Genomic DNA, 17,013 nt, shown 5'->3' on the forward strand with positions numbered 1-17,013 from the left:
CTTCCAGTACTATGTTGAATAAAAGTGGTGAGAGTGGGCATCCTTGTCTTGTTCCTGATCTTAGAGGAACAGCTTTCACCTTTTCATAATTGAGTATGATGTTAGCTCTTCGTTTGTCATTTATGGCTGTTATTATGTTGAGGTATGTTTCCCGCTATACCCAGTTTGTTGAGAGTTTTTATCATGAATGGATGTTGAATTTTGTCAAATGCTCTTTCTGATCTATTGAGATGACCATGGTTTGCATTCTCCATTTGTTTACATTTATCACATTGATTGCTTTATAGATATTGGATCATGAACTGCATCACCAGTCAGCCATTCTGATAGGATAGTGGAATGACCTGTTGACATTCCAGGTAAGGTGCCGTATGGCACAGCACCTTGCGGGGTCAGGTCTCCATTCTCCAACACATGGTTTATACACTGAGTTAATGGTGCACGTGTAGTGCTGTTTTTTCTAGTAGCTGGAGCCAGAGGCAGAGTGAGCAACGTTCTTCTGAGCTGTGCTGCACATCATTTAGAACCATGCTATTAAACTGAACTCTCTTATTCTGACTTTCTTTTAAAAAGATAACATTATCTACAACATTGAATAAGACTCAAGTTAGAAAGCAAGTTCTGACATTAATTGATTGTGAACATTCAAGGCTTTTTTTCCTGATAATCTATTACTTGTTTGTTCTCTTATTAAAGGGATCATTAAAGCCTTCCTTCCAGAATATTAGAATAAAGTTAAGTATAGAATAGAATGAGCTTTCCCCCCTCCATCATTATGACTAAAGCTCAGAAGTACCAAGACTCTACAGAAATGACTTGGAGATTTTGGGTTTTGTACTGTATTAAATCTTGATATCCAGTAACAGGATATCTAGCTCAGTGGTTCTCAGTGAGGCAGTACTCCTAATACAGAAGTATTATAAAAGACATTTCATTATCAAAATGATAGGAAGGGGACATCATTGGCATTAAGTGATGAGGACCAAGAATATCATGCATCCTTATTTCTTGATATAGGCCTGTATTGCTATAAACGTTCCTCTTAGAACTGCTTTTGCTGAATCTCTTAGATTTTGGAACATTGTCTTTCCCTTTTCATTTGTCTCAAGGTTTTTTTTTTATTTCCTCTTTGATTTCTTTGTTGACCCACTGGTTGTTTAGTAGCATATTGTTTAGCCTTTACGTATTTGTATTTTTCCAGTTTTTTTTCTTGTAATTGATTTTTAGTTTCATATCATTGTGGTCAGAAAAGATGATTCAACTTTCTTGAATTTATCGAGACATTGAGACATTTTCATTTTGTAAGTGGAGTGTTAAAGTTTCCTACTATGGTTGTATTACTGTCAATTTCTCCTTTTATATCTCTTAATGTTTGTTTTATATATTTAGGTCCCCAATGATGGGTGCATAGATATTTACAATTTTTATGTTCCTTGTTTGATTGATATCTTTATCACTATGAAACCTCCATCTTTGTCTTGTCACAGTCTTTGTTTTACAGTGTATTTTGTCTAAATCAGTATTGCTACCCCAGCTTTCTTTTTGTTTCCATTTGCCCAGCTTTCTTTTTATTTCCATTTGTGTGTAGTATCTTTTTCCATCCCTTCACTTTTCAGTCTGTTTTTATCTTTAGGTCTGAAATTAGTCTCTTACAGGCAGGATATAGATGGGTTGGGTTTTTTTTCTTTATCTGTTGGGATACCCTGCATCTTTGTTTGGAGCATTTAGTTCATGTATATGTAAAGTAATTACTGATAGGTATGTACTTATTGCCATTTTGTTAATTGTTTTCTGGTTGTTTTGTAGTTCCTCTTCTCTTGCTGTCGTCCTTTGTAATTTGATGACTTTCTTTATTGTTATGTTTCAATTCTTTTCTGTTTATTTTTTGTATGTCTAGTATAGGTTTTTGTTTGTGGTTACCATGAGGTTCATACGTAACGTCATATATATATAGCAGTTTATATTAAGTTGATGGTCACTTAATTGAACACATTCTAAAAGCATTATGTTTTTATTCCCCACCCCATTTTGTTTTGATGTCATATTTTACATATTTTTGATTTAGTGTATCCCTTACCTCATTATTGTATATGTTGTTCCTTTTACTCCTTTTGTCTTTTAATCCTCATAGTAGCTTTATAAGTGGTTGATTCATTTACCTTTACTGTAGATTTGCTTTTACCAGTGAGATCTTTTTCTTTCAAAATTTTCTTATTTCTACTTATGGCCTTTTTTTTTTCCCACTTAGAGAAGTCCCTTTAGCATTTCTAGAAAGTTCTGTGTAGTGGTGATGAACTCCTTTACCTCTTATTTTGTTGGGAGAACTCTATATCTCTCTTTGAATGCTGAATGATAATCTTGCCAAGAACAGTATTCTTGGCTGTAGGTTTTTTTCCTTTCAGCATTTTGAATATATCACGCCAGTCCCTTCAGGCCTATAAACTGTCTGCTGAAAATCAGCTGATAGCCTATAGACGTTGCGTTATATGGCTGTTTCTGAGATTCTCTTTAATCTTTGACGTTTTATTTATTTGTGTCTTGGTGTGGACCTCTTTGTTTTCATCTTGTTTGGGACTCTCTGTTCTTCCTGGACTTGGATATCTGTTTCCTTTCTTAGGTTAGGGAGGTTTTCAGCTATTATTTCTTCAAATAAGTGTTCTGCCTCTTTCTTCTTCTTCTGGGACTCCCATAATGGAAACAATAGTCAGCTTGATGTTGTTCTAGAGGTCCCTTAACTATCCTCATTTTTTAGAAAGATTTATTTATTTATTTTTGAGAGAGAGAGTGTGTGTGAGCAGGGGGAGGGGCAGAGGAAGAAGTAGAGAAGCAGATTCCCTGCTGAGTGCAGAGCCTGATGTGGGGCTCAACCCCGTGAACCTGAGATCACGACCTGAGCTGGTATCAAGAGCCGGATGCTTAACCAACTGAGCCACCCAGGCGCCCCAGCTATCCTCATTTTTAAAATTCTTTTTTCTTTCATCTTTTAGCTTGGCTGATTTCCATTACCCTGTCTTCCAGATTACAGATCCATTCTTCTGTACCGTCTAATCCATTTTTGAGTCCCTGTAGTATATTTTTATTTCAGTTATTGTATTCTTCAGTTCTGATTGGTTCTTTTTACATTTTTTATCTTTTTGTGGAATCCATTTTTATATTCTTCTCCTGAGTTTAGAGAGCATCTTTATTACTTTGAACTCCTTTTCAGGTTTATTGCTTATCTCTGTTTCATTTAATTCTTTTTCTGAGGTTTTGTCTGTTCTTTTATTTGGAACACATTCCTCTGTCTCCTCATTTGGCTGATTCCATGTGTTTGCTTCTATGTGTTAAGTAGGCCAGCTATATCTCCTGGTCTTGAGTGAGTGGCCATATGTGGAAATTACCCTGTGGGGCCGAGAAGCATAGTCTCCTCTGGTCACTAGAACAAGGCCCTCCAGGGACATCCTCTGCCTCTGTGTGCAGGCTGTATGTGCCCTCCTGTTGTGAAAGGGCCTCTACTGCTGCAGGTGTGCTGATGTGTGGGGCTGGCCCCAGCCTGCCTGGCTGTGATGCTCACCCATGACTGTTATAGGCACAGTGGTGTGCACGACTGGCTCCCCCACCCTACTCCAGGGCAAGACCCGTTTTGGAGTGCCGCATGTCCAGTTGAGGTTATCTGCTGTGTGTGGCAGGATGAGAGCCGACTTCAGAGGGTGCCAGTCCCACACTCCCACTGAGTGTGGCAGATTCGGAGTCACTTTGGGAGGGCACGTGCAGGAGTGGGCAGGTTGGGCCTGGCAGATCTGCAGAGGAATTCCAGGGCAGGGTGAGCAGTGGTGCTAGCAGGTTAAATGGAGAGGATCAGAACTAGTACCTGCCAGCACTGGGTCAGCTAGGCAGAATGCAGTCAAGAAAAATGGCACCTGCCGGTGTTTCTAATCCTGGACAAAGTTTCTACAGATTTCTGCCCCTTTGGCACATGCTATAAAATTAGTCAATAGATTCCCTTCACATACAGCTCAAGCACTTTTCAAACCGCTGTCTTCATACTGAGTCTCAAAGCAAGTGAGTTTGTGCATGGGCCCTGTAAGAGCGGAGTCTCAGTTTTCTTTAGTCCTGTAGCTCTCCCAGAGTTAAGCCTCACTGATTTTCAAAGCCAAACATTCTGGGGGGCTGGTCTTCTCAGTGAAGGTCCCCAGGGCTTGAAACATCCCACTTGTGGATTGTCATGCTGGGGATGTGGGTCCCAACCAAACCCTGTCTCTGCCCTTCCTACCTGTCTCAATGTGTCTTTTTCTTTGTATCTTTAACTGTGGAAAAAGAGTTCTGCTCTCTTCACGTTCTTAGAGATCATTCCTCTGTATGTAGTTGCAGCCTTGGTGTGTGTGTGGGAGGAGGTGAACTCAAGATCTTCCTACTTCACTCTCTGATCAGGATCTTCTCTTTGTCTTTTTACAGTCTGACCATGATATGTCCAGAGGAGGATCTCTGAGTTAATCTTACTTAGAACTTATTGAGCTTCTTGGATTTTTTTCATCGGATTTGGAACTTGTGAATATTCTTTCTGTCCCTCTCTCTTGCCCCATTCCTTCTGAGTCCCCTTTCGTACACGTTTCTACGCTTGATTATATTTTACAGGGCTCTGAAGCTCTGTTTATTTTTTCTTTTTTCTGTCTGTTCCCCAGACTGGATAATCTCAACTGACCTTCCCATTTGCTGATTCCTTCTGCTGTCAGCTCAAGTCTGCTGTTGACATCTTCTTGTAAATTTCTCACTTCAGCTATTGTACTTTTTGTACTCTGTAAATTTCCATTTTGTTCTTTTTTTATATAATTTTATGATTTCTGTCTCTTTAGTGGTCTTCTCTATTTGGTGAGATACTGTTCTTTAGTTCTTTAGATGTAGTTTTCTTTAGTTCTCTGAACATATCTATGATAGTTTATTTAAATTTTTTGCCTGTTAAATTCAATTTCTGGGCTTTGTCAGAGACAGTTTCTACTGATTGCCTTTTGCATCTGTGTGGGAGAGAGGGGCATATTTTTATATTGTAATTTTTTATTGTTGAAAACTGGACATTTAAAATAACAAAATGTAGAAACTCTGGAAATCAGATTCCCCACAGCCCTCCGCAGGGTTTGTTGTTGCTGTTTATTATTATTGTTGCTACTTATTTATTTAGTGACTTCCCTTGACTAGTTCTATAAACATCTTTATTTTTTTCTTGCACATAGCAAATGAAGTCTCTGTTCAGTTATCCTAATGTGCAGCAAATGATTGGACACAGGTTTCCTTAAATACCTTGAGCTGTTAAGTCTCTGTCCTTCCTGAGGGGGTCTGTGGGGGAGGTATGTTATCCATGCTGTAGCATGCAGGTTTTAACCATGCTGTACTCTTCACTTCCCGCTTGCAGAGCCTCAAGGTCAGCCAGAGGGGGGAGGTTAGGTCACCTCGGGTCTTCCCTGAGCATGTGCACAGCCCTACACATAAATAGGTCCTTCTAGAATTCCAGCAATGTCAGAGCTTTTCAAAGTCCCCTGTGAACATCTCATTTTCCAGTTTTTCCGTTTGAATTTTTGGGTAACCTCTTATTAGCCCCAAATGGTATTTTGCCTTAGGCAGCTGCTATGTTAAGTAACTGCCACTACTTGTATTTTGCTAATGCGCTGGTGGTAGGGCTGTGCACGCTGAGTAAGCCCTGAATCAAGTTAAATACAGACAAGATCCAAGAATAGAGCTTACGCAGGAGCTATCAGGCAGGTCAAAGAGTGACAATTATCTGTGAATTAGGCTTTAGGAGAGCTCCACTCCCATCCCATGCCCTCTCCTGGGGCTGCTAGGCTGCTGGTTTTCACTGATGGTGCTGCTGTTGATTTTGAGTTACTGTGGAGCTGGGGTGAGGGTGATAGGAATGGGGTAAGTCCCAAAGCTTGCTATTCTTACCTACATTCAGCTGTTTTCCTTTAATAAACACTCAAATGATTGCAGTTCTTTGGTTAATATGAAATGTTCTAATGAAGTTGATTCAGACCATTCTTGCCATTGTCTCATTGTGGGTTTTCAGAGGTTCTTACCTCTATCACTTGAGAAATGCTTCACTTCAGTGTTACTTTGACACTATTCACTCTATTCCATCTCTCACACTTCACAAGACTCAGGAGTTGATCTCCTTCTCTAGCTCACAAGAAATTAAGTGGGAATTAACTGCAACCTCCGTGCTCTAACTTAGGAACTCTCCATCCTCTTCCTGTCATCATAGAAGAGATGTCCTTACTCCCAAATCAAACCCAGCACTGCTCTGCTAAATTTTCCAGGGGCTTCCCATCTTACTCAGCAAATCCAAAGCCCTTTCCATGGTCTAAGAAGAGTTCTAAAATATACTTACCACTCCCTCTTCGATCTTCAGCCACCCTCCCCTTGCTCACACTGCTCCAGCTCACTCGTCTTCTTGCTATCCCTTTAGCAGTGAAGAATGCTCCTACCTCAGGGCCTTTGTACTTGCTGTTTTCTTTGTTTTGCACACTTTGCCCTCAGTGTCAACATGGTTCACTTCCTTACTTCCTTCGTAGATTTGTTCAAATTATCAGAGAAATCTTCTCCAAGAACGAATGATTCCATCATCTTTCATCTTATCAAGGTCTGTCTTTATTGGATATTTCCTCTTTCTTTCCTGGACCTTCAACTACAGATTTTAAATGCTACTTTCTTTTCTTAAGATAAACCTTTCCTTTGTCCGCATTTTCCCTGCTAGTTACCCTTCTGTCTTTCTCCTCTACTTCATAGCTTAACTTTTGGAGGTGTTTATACTTTTTAAGATATTTTATACTTCCATCTTCCACTCTCACCTTGCACTCACTTCTTAATCCTCTACAACCTTACATTTATGCCCAGTGCCTCATTCAAATTACTCAAGGTCACCAACAAGCTTCTTGCTGCCAGATGCAATGGATGGTTTACAACCTAATGTGACTTGACCTTTTGCCAGCATTTGGTCCAACTGGCCACTCCCTCCTTTAAGTATTCACTTCAGAGGCTTGAGTGACATTGTACTCTCCCGGTTCTTCTTTCATTGCCGCTATCTCCCTGGGTCTCCTTTGCAATTCCTTCTCTTCTGTCTATCCCTTAAATGTAACTCTCAAAATTCCATCCCAGGCTTACCTTTCTTGTCATTCTACATACTCTCTGGGTGACTCTCCATCCTTGGATTCCCACTTGCATGGTGATGCCTCCCAGATCTACAACTCCAGCCTGGTTCTTTCTCCAGAGCTTCAGACCCATATATGCAACTGTCACCTGGTCTCTATATAGATGCCTCAGACTTAACATATTAAAACTTGAATTCGTGTCCCCCAAGCGCCTTCACTAGTCGCTGCTCTCTCCTTTACCACCTATACCCAACACCACCACCATCTGTTGATTCTAACTCCAGAATGGTGACCACCCTAGTTTAGGCCACTATCATCCCTCATTAGCATTATTTTTCCTCATTGCTTTTAAGATATTAAAATCATTAGCGAGTTTATGAAGCCCAGCATGATACGACTCTTGCTTAATATCTCTTCACTTTCATCCTGAGCCTCAACCCTCAAAATCTGTGATCTAGTCATGCTGTACTTCTTCACTCTTCTCATGCCTGAACTTGAGAGCAGATGTCCCTCTCCTCTGGCTAACTCTTCTGGTTGTTTTTAGGTCTTGACTTAGCCTTCTGAGAAACCTTCAACTCCTCACATCTAGATTACATGCTTATATTATGTGCCATAGTATTATACAGGACTCTTATTAAGCCGACTGTAATTGGGCAAGGGACAAAAGAGAGAAGTGATAAATATATGGAACTGAAAACACACTGGGGGTACTTTATAAAAAGCCCTGAAGAATCCAGACCCTGCTGTTTAAAATAAAATGTTACCAACATCTATTCAGGTGGACTGGGGTGGCAGTGACTAAGGTCCACTAGAAGAGCATGGAAAAGAGACCTCAGATATTTGGCCAGAGTGAGAGTAACAAATTAGCAAGACTAGTGAAGGGACCAGGACCCCCGGTCAAGGACAAAAGGAGCAAATCAGAGAACTAACTGAGAACTACACAGTCCCAGGCACTTAGCTTTTGATTTAAAAATCTGCGGCAAGTGTATCTTCCAGGTGTCCCCAAGGAGCTGGATCTCTACAATCACAATAATAAAAATCAAACCACAGATTCTGTGCCCCAATTTGTCCTTATTTCTAGATCTCATAGTCAAATTAGGTCTAATAGGTCTTGTGCATGGAATGGTTATCACTGAGTGCCCAGCTGTCTCTGCCTCTTGCTGCTTGTAATGCATGCCTGACTGGAGAACCACACCTTAGTCAGAAAATGACTTTGTCCCTACAGAAGGGACTCTGGCCACCATCGTTCTAGATGGCTGGCTTCTAGTCCATACACTACCCACTAAAGATGACTCCACTTAGAGATGACCTTAGCTTCACTTGACTTGGAGATCAGAGATTAGAGATTATTATTAGGATGACAGAAAATCTATTCAAATCGAGTAATAAATCTGGAATTAAATTTGTACTAATTCACCTGTAGGGTGTGTGTGTGTGTGTGTGTGTGTGTGTGTGTGTGTTTGAGAAGGCTTGAAAGTACACATTGACAAGAAACTGGCTTTTGGAAGTGATTCTCCCAACCAGTATATTTTATTTTAGACTGTTAAATTAACTTGATGAAAATATAAGACTGGGTGAAATATCAGATGACAAGAATAGAGGATATCATTTGTAGGAGTGTCAAAATTCACTGTCTACACAGACTCACTTGACTTAACAGAAACCCACACATCAGGAGTATAACAAAAAAATCTTTCTTTCATTGTGCTGCAGGCAAGCAGCCTGGAGGAATTCTTTAAAAAACTCCCAACTGTGAAGAAAGGTACTTTCATGTCATTTGAGTCCTTGCCACTCTGCTTTGTGCTTTGGCATTTCTCACCATCTTATTTCTAACTGCCTAAGCAGGTCTTTCATTCTATGTGGAAGAAGCGATGTTTCCCTAGCTTCATTTTGTGGGACAAGCCAAATGTATAATCAGAGGCAGGCTCTGGAGAGCAGAGAATGGGTGTAGCAAGAATTTCCTCTTCTTGGGTAACTGTACCCCAATTGCCTCTGTGTACATCAAAGTGCAGTCCCAGGACTGGCAGCATCAACCTCACCTGGGCACATGTTAGAAATGCAAATTCCCAGACACTCCCCCAGACCTACGGAATCAGACTTTCTGACACAGAGCCCAGAAATCCGTTCTAGCAGGCTTTCCAGGTAATTCCGATGCTGCTACCATGGGGAACCACTCCCTTCAGCAATCTCAAGCACCCCAGATTGGGGACAGAAAACAGGACCTATGCTTGTCCAATTAGAGTAAATGTCAGGAATTTACCAGAAGCTCCCAGAAGACTCCTGTTCTTCCAGCTGTCTTGGAGTCAGTTTCCTGCACAGCTGGCTTATAATCCCAAATGGAGAACCTGTCTGAGAATGAAGCCAACACATGGAAGAAAGCCCAGTGAGCTGGTCCAAGCGCTGTGCCTCAAGGCAGAGAGAACCAGGCCCTGATAATGCTGCTGGAGTCCAGACATCAAGTATGACTTCAAGCCAGTTCTACCATGAGCTATCCAGATACAAAAGTGGATTACCTTTTTACTGAAGCCAGTTTGGCCCAGGTATCTTGACACTTAAGACTGAAGGAATTCTAAAGGATGCAATATGTAAATGATATTCTGTGCCAGTCAGCAAAGATAAGCATTTTTTAAGAGCCACTAAACTGAAGAGAACTCACTCTTAGTAGAGAACCTTGTCTCCTGAATTATGAAAAAAGTAAGGTCATTTGAACATTCTTATCAACATGGCCTTTCTCTTCACTTTGAGATGAGGAGGTAACTTCTCTGGAAGGCTACCTCACCCGCTGTGTTCTTGGTCCTTTACCTTCCCAACTCTCCCAGTACTTTGCTCCTTCGGTCACTCTTTTTTCTTTCTATAGCCTCTCTACATCTTTACTGCCATCAGTCTATAAATATCCCCACGTCTCTCATCCTAAAAAGTCCTCTCTTGACACTGAGCTTTCTTGTGCTATGGTCCAGCCACTGACTATAATTCTCATTCAGACCTTGCAAGTAAGTAATATAGATTTACTATTTTCATTGTCTCACCTCCCAGTGCACTTCAGTTTGACTTCTCCCTTTACCGCTTACCTGAAAATGTTTTCATTAAGATTTGGTCAATGGCCACCCCATGCTGAATCCAATGGACATTGTCCTGACCTTTCTTGAGTTCTCTGCTGTATTTGACATCATTGTCATTCTTTCCTTCTTGATATTTTCTACTTTCTTGGTTTCTATGATACCACTTTCTTCTAATTCTCTTCACACATCTGGTGTCTCCGTCTATCTAGTAAAAGTTGGTGTAACCTGGGATTCTGTCCTTAGTACATTATTCCTCTCCTCTTATATCCTCTCCATGGTTGATGTCATCCATTCTCATGTTTCAACTAGCACCTATGTTCCATGGATTCAAGAATCTGGATATCCATCCCAGATCTTTCCCTAGACTTTAGACTCATACATCCAACTACCTACTGAATATCGCATTGATGTTCTAGTCTTCTTACATTCAACATATCCACTTAATGTCATTTGCCATAAGGGAAATGCAAATCAAAACCACAATGTGATACTACCTCACACATGTTAGGATGGCTATTATCAAAAAAACCCCAAAAGAGACAACAAGTGTTGTGGATGTGTAGAATGTGGAGAAATTGGAACCCTTTACATTGTTGGTGAGGATGAAAAATGGCGCAGTTGTTATGGAAAGGAATGTGGAGGTTCCTCATAAAATTAAAAATAGAACTACCCTGGGACTTAGCAATTCTACTTCTGGATATTTATCCAAAGGAATTGAAATCAGAATCTTGAAGAGATAGCTGCACACTCATGCTCTTTGAAGCATTACTCACAGTAGCCAAGATGTGGAAACAACCTAAATGTCCATTAATGGAATAATGAATTTTTGAAAATGTGGTACATACACACAATGGAATATTATTCAGCCTTAAAAAAAATGGAAATCCTAGAATAAGTGACAACATGGATAAACCTTGGAGACATTATGCTAAGTGAAATAAGCCAGTCACAGAAGGACAAATACTGCACAATTCCACTTCTATGAGGCATCTAAAATAGTCAAATTCATTGAGGCAAAGCATAGAATGGTGGTTTCCAGGGGCTGAGAGAGGTGAAAACGAGGAGTTGCTAACTGGTGGGTATGAAATTTCAGTTTTTATTCCAAAAAGTAGAAGAGGAAGGAAAACTTCCAAATTCATTCCATGAGGCTAGCATCACCCTGATACCAAAACTAGATAAAGACACTACAAAAAAAGAAAACTACAGACCAGTATCTCTGATGAATGTAGATACAAGAATTCTCAACAAAATACTAGCAAATGGAATCCAACAATGTAATAAACAAATCATTCACCACAGTCAAGTGGGATTTATTCCTGGGATGCAAGGTGGTTCAATATTTGCAAATCAATCAATGTGATACATTACATCAGCAAGAGAAAGGATAAAAACAATTTGATCATTTCAAGAGATGCAGAAAAAGCATTTGACAAAATGCAACATCCATTTATGATAAAAGCCCTCAACAAAGTAGGCTTAGAGGCAACATACCTCAACATAATAAAAGCCATCGATGAAAAACTCACAACTAACATCATACTCAATGGTGAAAAGTTGAGAGCTTTCCTCTTAGGATCAGGAACAAGACAAGAATATCCACTGTCACCACTTTAGCCACAGCAATCAAATAAGTCCTAACCACACAAATCAGACAAGGAAAAAGAAAGAAGAGGCATCCAAATTGGTAAAGAAGAAGGAAGACTCTCACTATTTGCGGATGACATCATACTATATACAGAAAACCCTAAACAGTCAATCAGTAAACTAGTAGAACTGATAAATGAATTCAGTAAGGTCACAAGATACAAAATCAATGTATAGAAATCCATTGCATTTCTATACACTAATAATGAAGTAGCAGAAAGACAAATTAAGAAAACAATCCCATTTACAATTATACCAAAAACCATAAAAATACCTAGGAATAAATTTGAACAAGAAGGTGAAAACTATATTGTACTCTGTGCAAACTGTACTCTGAAAACTATATGACATTGATGAAAGAAATTGAAAATGACACAAACAAATGAAAGATATTCCATGTTCATGGGAAGAACAAATATTGCTAAAATGTCCATACTACCCAAAACAATTATAGATTTAATTCAATCCCTATCAAAATACCAACAGCATTTTTCACAGAACTAGAACAAATAATCCTAAAATTTTTTGGCCCCCCAAATAACCAAAGCAATCTTGAAAAGAACCAAACTGAAGGTATCACAATCCCAGATTTTAAAATATACTACAAAGCCACAGTAATCAAAATAGTATGGTACTAGCACAGAGACTGCTGGGAAGTTGGTGGAGTATGAGGACCCTGGGCTCACCATATCTCCTGGGTACACCTAGATAATACTCACATCAACATAAATAACCCAGAAGACAATCTGAAGACTGGCAAAAGACAGCCTCCAGCTAAATGTAGACAAGAGGCACATAAAAGAAGGTAGGAAGGGTGGAGACACTGTTCGGTGCTAAATGGACTCACAGGGCCTTCCTCAGGAAGGAGGGAGCCAACCAGGACCTGGAGAGGAGAGACAAACAGACCCTCACATGAGGGGAGCCCAAGCAGAGAAGACAAATCCCTGTAACATTTGGCTTTGAAAACCAAAGGGGCGGAATTTTGAATTTCATGAGTTCTTAAAACCAGCAGGACTTAAAACCTGGAATTTTAAAAATCAGCAGCTTGGCTCTCAAGAGAGCTGGGAGGATGAGAGGAAGCAGAGTCCTTGCCCTTAAAGAGACAGCAGACAAACAAACAGCCTGTGGAGATACAGGGTAGAACTAGCAGTTTGAAAAATGCCTGGAGCATAGGGGAGAGAGCGTTGTTTACTCATCTCAGAGTGTGTCCAGGAGGGACAGACTCTAGGAGCAAAGGAGCAGGCAGATGCCACTTCGTCCCTTGCTGGCTGGCCTAGATAGCTGGCTACTTGTAACCAGTGCCAAGACTTGCCACCTAACTTCTTGCACAGCTGCCTCCCCCCGCCCCAAGCTGTGCTTCTATGGATCCACCCCTCCAGACAGGCTTGCTTCAGTTCTGGTGCTGCAGGGCCCTTCCCAAAGGGGATCACCGGCCCACAGACCTTGCTAACCCTACCCCTCCAGTCCCTGCACATGTTGTAGACCTTCCTCCCAACAAATGCTCTTGGTCAGATCCCTTCAAGGCAGTACCACAAGCCTGGCAGAGTACAGGCAGCCCAGACAGGAGCCAGTACTGCTCCAAAGTGAGTCTTGTCCCGGGGAGAGGGGAAGAAAACTACACACACCAGTCTGACTGTGGCCCCAGCAACAGGCTGGTGGCAGACAGCTGGTCTGACTGCAGGCCCTGCCCACCAATAAAAGCTTCTCAGGGGACAGTGTAGGGAAAGTGCCATGCAATTTGGTGCTATTTCATCTCTAGAAAATGCCTGGTCTTACTCAACTCAAGCCCAAGGCAACCCCAGACTGCCCACTAACACAGGGACCAGATCCTACCCACAACAGACAAAGAGAGCCATTTCAGATGACTGGACTGAAGGGAAACACAGCTCAGCCACAGTAGGACACCCCCAAAGCACCATTTTCTGGTGAAAAGGAGACATTGCACCACAGGGTACTACAGGACCTATTCTTTATAAAGCCACTACATTCATGAGCAGGAGACAAAGCTGACTTTCCTAACACGTAGAAACAGACATAGCAATACACAAAATGAGTAGACAGAGGAATATGTCCTAAAGGACAGAATAGAACAAAATCATAGTAAGAGTCCTAAGTAAATAGAGATAAGTAATATGCCTGATAGAATTTAAAGTAATGGTCATAAAAAATACTCACTAGACTTGAGAAAAGAATGGAGGACCTCAGTGAGATCCTCAACAAAGTGATAGAAAACATAAAAAAGAACCAATCAGAGATGATGAACTCAATAAATGAAATTAAAAATAGACTACCTGGAATAAATAGTAAACAAGAGGAAGCGGAATGATGATCAGTGACCTGGAGGATGGCGTAATAGAGAGTAATCAAGCTGAGCAGGTGAGAGAGAAAAAAAAATTATGCAAAATGAGAATAGACCTAGAGAACTCAGTGACACCATCAAGCATAATATCAGTCGCATTATAGGTGTCCCAGAAGGAGAAGAGAGAGAAAAGGGGCAGAAAATTTATTTGAAGAAAAAATACTGAAAACTTCCTGAATCTGGGGAAAGAAACAGAAATCTAGATCCAGGAGGCACAGAAAACCCCCAAGAAAATCAACCCAAAGAGGTACACCAAGACACACAGAAAAGAATATGGCAAAAGTAGTGATAAAGAGAGAATTTTAAAAGCAACAAGAGAAAAGGAAAGCAGTTACATACAAAGGAAACCCCATAAGGCTAAGTGGATTTTTCAGCAGAAACTTTACAGGCCAGAAGGGAGTGGGGCAGGTTATATTCAAAGTGCTGAAAGGAAAAAATCTGCAGTCAAGAATATTCTATCAAACAAGGCTATCATTCAGAAAGGAAGGAGAGAGAGAGTTTCTCAGACAAACAAAAGTTAAAGGAATTCATGACCACTAAGCCAGGAGTAAAACCAGCCACTTCCCTATCACACACAGTACCATCAGCCTATCCCAAAGCCACAGCCCTGCCGCCCTCCTGCCCAAGTCAGTGCACTGCCTGGTGTCTGCTCAGTGCCAAGTCAACACACCTTCCTTTCAGATCAACAGGGACTCAAATTGAGACTCTCACCCTCAAATTACAGCCCCTATACTCAAATTTGTGCACAACAGTGGGTATAATTATAATGGCAGAATGAAGCAACCCAAATGGTGACACTAATTCCGTGGAATATGTAATGAATAAAAGGAGTGTGGTGGGCTGGGAACATCTCCAACAAGCACATCAAAATACAGCATATAGAGCATGACTTCAATTATTAAATGAACCCCCAACCCCCAAAAAAACAGTATGGTACTGGCACAAAAATAGACATGTAGATCAATAGAACAGAGTAGCAATCCCAGAAATAAGCCCACAACTATATGGTCAATTAATCTTCGACAAAGCAGGAAAGAATTTGAATGGCAAAAAGGCTCTTCAACAAATTGTGTTGGGAAAACTGGGACAGCCACATGCGAAAGAACGAAACTTTATTTCACCATACACACAATTAAATTCAAAATGCATTAAAGACCTAAATGTCTGACCTGAAACAATAAATATCCTAGACTCAGCACAGGCAGTAATTTCTGACATCAGCTATAGCAACATTTTTCTAGATGTCTCCTGAGGCAAGGAAAACAAAGGCAAGAATAAACTATAGGGACTACATAAAAATAAAAAGCTTCTGCACAGTGAAGAAAAAATCAGTAAAACTAAAAGACAACCTACTGAATGGGAGAAGATATTTGCAAATGATGTATTCAATAAAGGGTTAGTGTGTGTGTGTATATATACTCCTACAACTTAAAAACCAAATAATCCAATTTAAAAATTGGGCAGAAGACATGAATAAACATTTCTCCAAGAAGACATCCAGATGGTCAGCAGACACGAGAAGGTACTTAGCATCACTCGTCGTCAGAGAAATGCAAATCAAAACTGCAATGAGTTATCACCTGACACCTGTCAGAATGCCTAAAATCAAAAACAGAAGAAATAAGTGTTGACAAGGATGTAGAGGAAAAGGAACCCTCTTGTACTGTTGGTGGGAATGCAAACTGGTGGGTAGCCACTGTGCAAAACAGGATAGAGGTTCCTCAAAACAATAAGAATAGAAATAAATAGAATTACTAGTAATTCTACTACTGAGTATTTACCCAAAGAATAGGAAAATGGTAACTTGAAAAGATATATGAATCCCTATGTTTATTGCAGCATTATTTACAACAGCCAAATTATGGAAGCAGCCCAAGTGTCCATTGATAGATTAATGGATAAGGAAGATGTATATACAATGGAATATTACTCAGTTATAAAAAGGAATGAAATCTTGCCATTTGCAAAAACATGGATGGTGCTAGAAAGTATAATCTAAGTGAAATAAGTCAGCCAGAGAAAGACAAAAACCATATGATTTCACTCATATGTGGAACTTAAGAAACAAAGAACAAAAAGATAAAAACAGACTCTTAACTATAGAGAACAAACTGATGGTTACCAGAGGGGAGGTGGGGTGGGTGGGGGATGGGAGAAAGAATTGATGGGAATTAAAGAGGACACTTACTGTGATGAGCCCTGAGTAATGTATGGAAGTGTTGAATCACTATTGTACACCTGAAACTAATATAACACTGTTTATTGGAATTAAAATTTTTTAAATTCCAGTTTTATAAGAAACAAGTTTAGAGATGTGTTGGACAACATGGTGCCTAGAAAATGATACTATATTGTACACTTTAAAAATTTGCCAAGAAGATAGATCTTATATTAAGTGTTGTTACCACAATAAAATAAAAAGGGAGAGAGATGTTAGGATGAGGCTAAGAGATTTGGTAGCATTCAGTGGCAGAATGTATGTAGGGGGTGAACATCCTATTTTCTATTCCCGTGTAAACCTCTACCACAGGAATGGTGGCACCGCTGACTTCAGCAGTTTAAAAGAATGATCATTTTTAGCTCCCAGGTCTGTAGGTCAGAAGCCCAGGCATGGTATGGCTGAGTTCTCTGAGGGTATCAGGAGCACTTGCTGGCCCATCTCTTCTGGAGCTCGGGATCCATTTCCAGGTTCATGTGGTTGTTGGAAACATTCAATTCCTTGCAGTTGTAGGACTGCAATTGCAATCCCAGCTGTCCTGCTGTCAGCCAGGGGCTACTTCTGGCTCCCAGAAGCCACTCACATTCATTGACATGCAGTCCCCTCCATCTTCAA

The 17,013-nt window shown here is 40.4% G+C and overlaps 1 long non-coding RNA gene across 1 annotated transcript in view; it reads left to right on the forward strand.

The window, feature by feature from the left end:
* The first annotated feature begins 285 nt into the window (after positions 1 to 285).
* LOC105239594 overlaps positions 286 to 17,013 on the forward strand; it is a 33,117-nt gene continuing 16,389 nt past the window's right edge. Inside the window, exon 1 of the long non-coding RNA XR_002143649.2 lies at positions 286 to 359. This is a non-coding gene — a long non-coding RNA (uncharacterized LOC105239594). The remainder of the gene's footprint in view (positions 360 to 17,013) is intronic.

This window comes from Ailuropoda melanoleuca, chromosome 15, assembly GCF_002007445.2.
Source record: "Ailuropoda melanoleuca isolate Jingjing chromosome 15, ASM200744v2, whole genome shotgun sequence".
NCBI classification, from domain to species: Eukaryota; Metazoa; Chordata; class Mammalia; order Carnivora; family Ursidae; genus Ailuropoda; species Ailuropoda melanoleuca.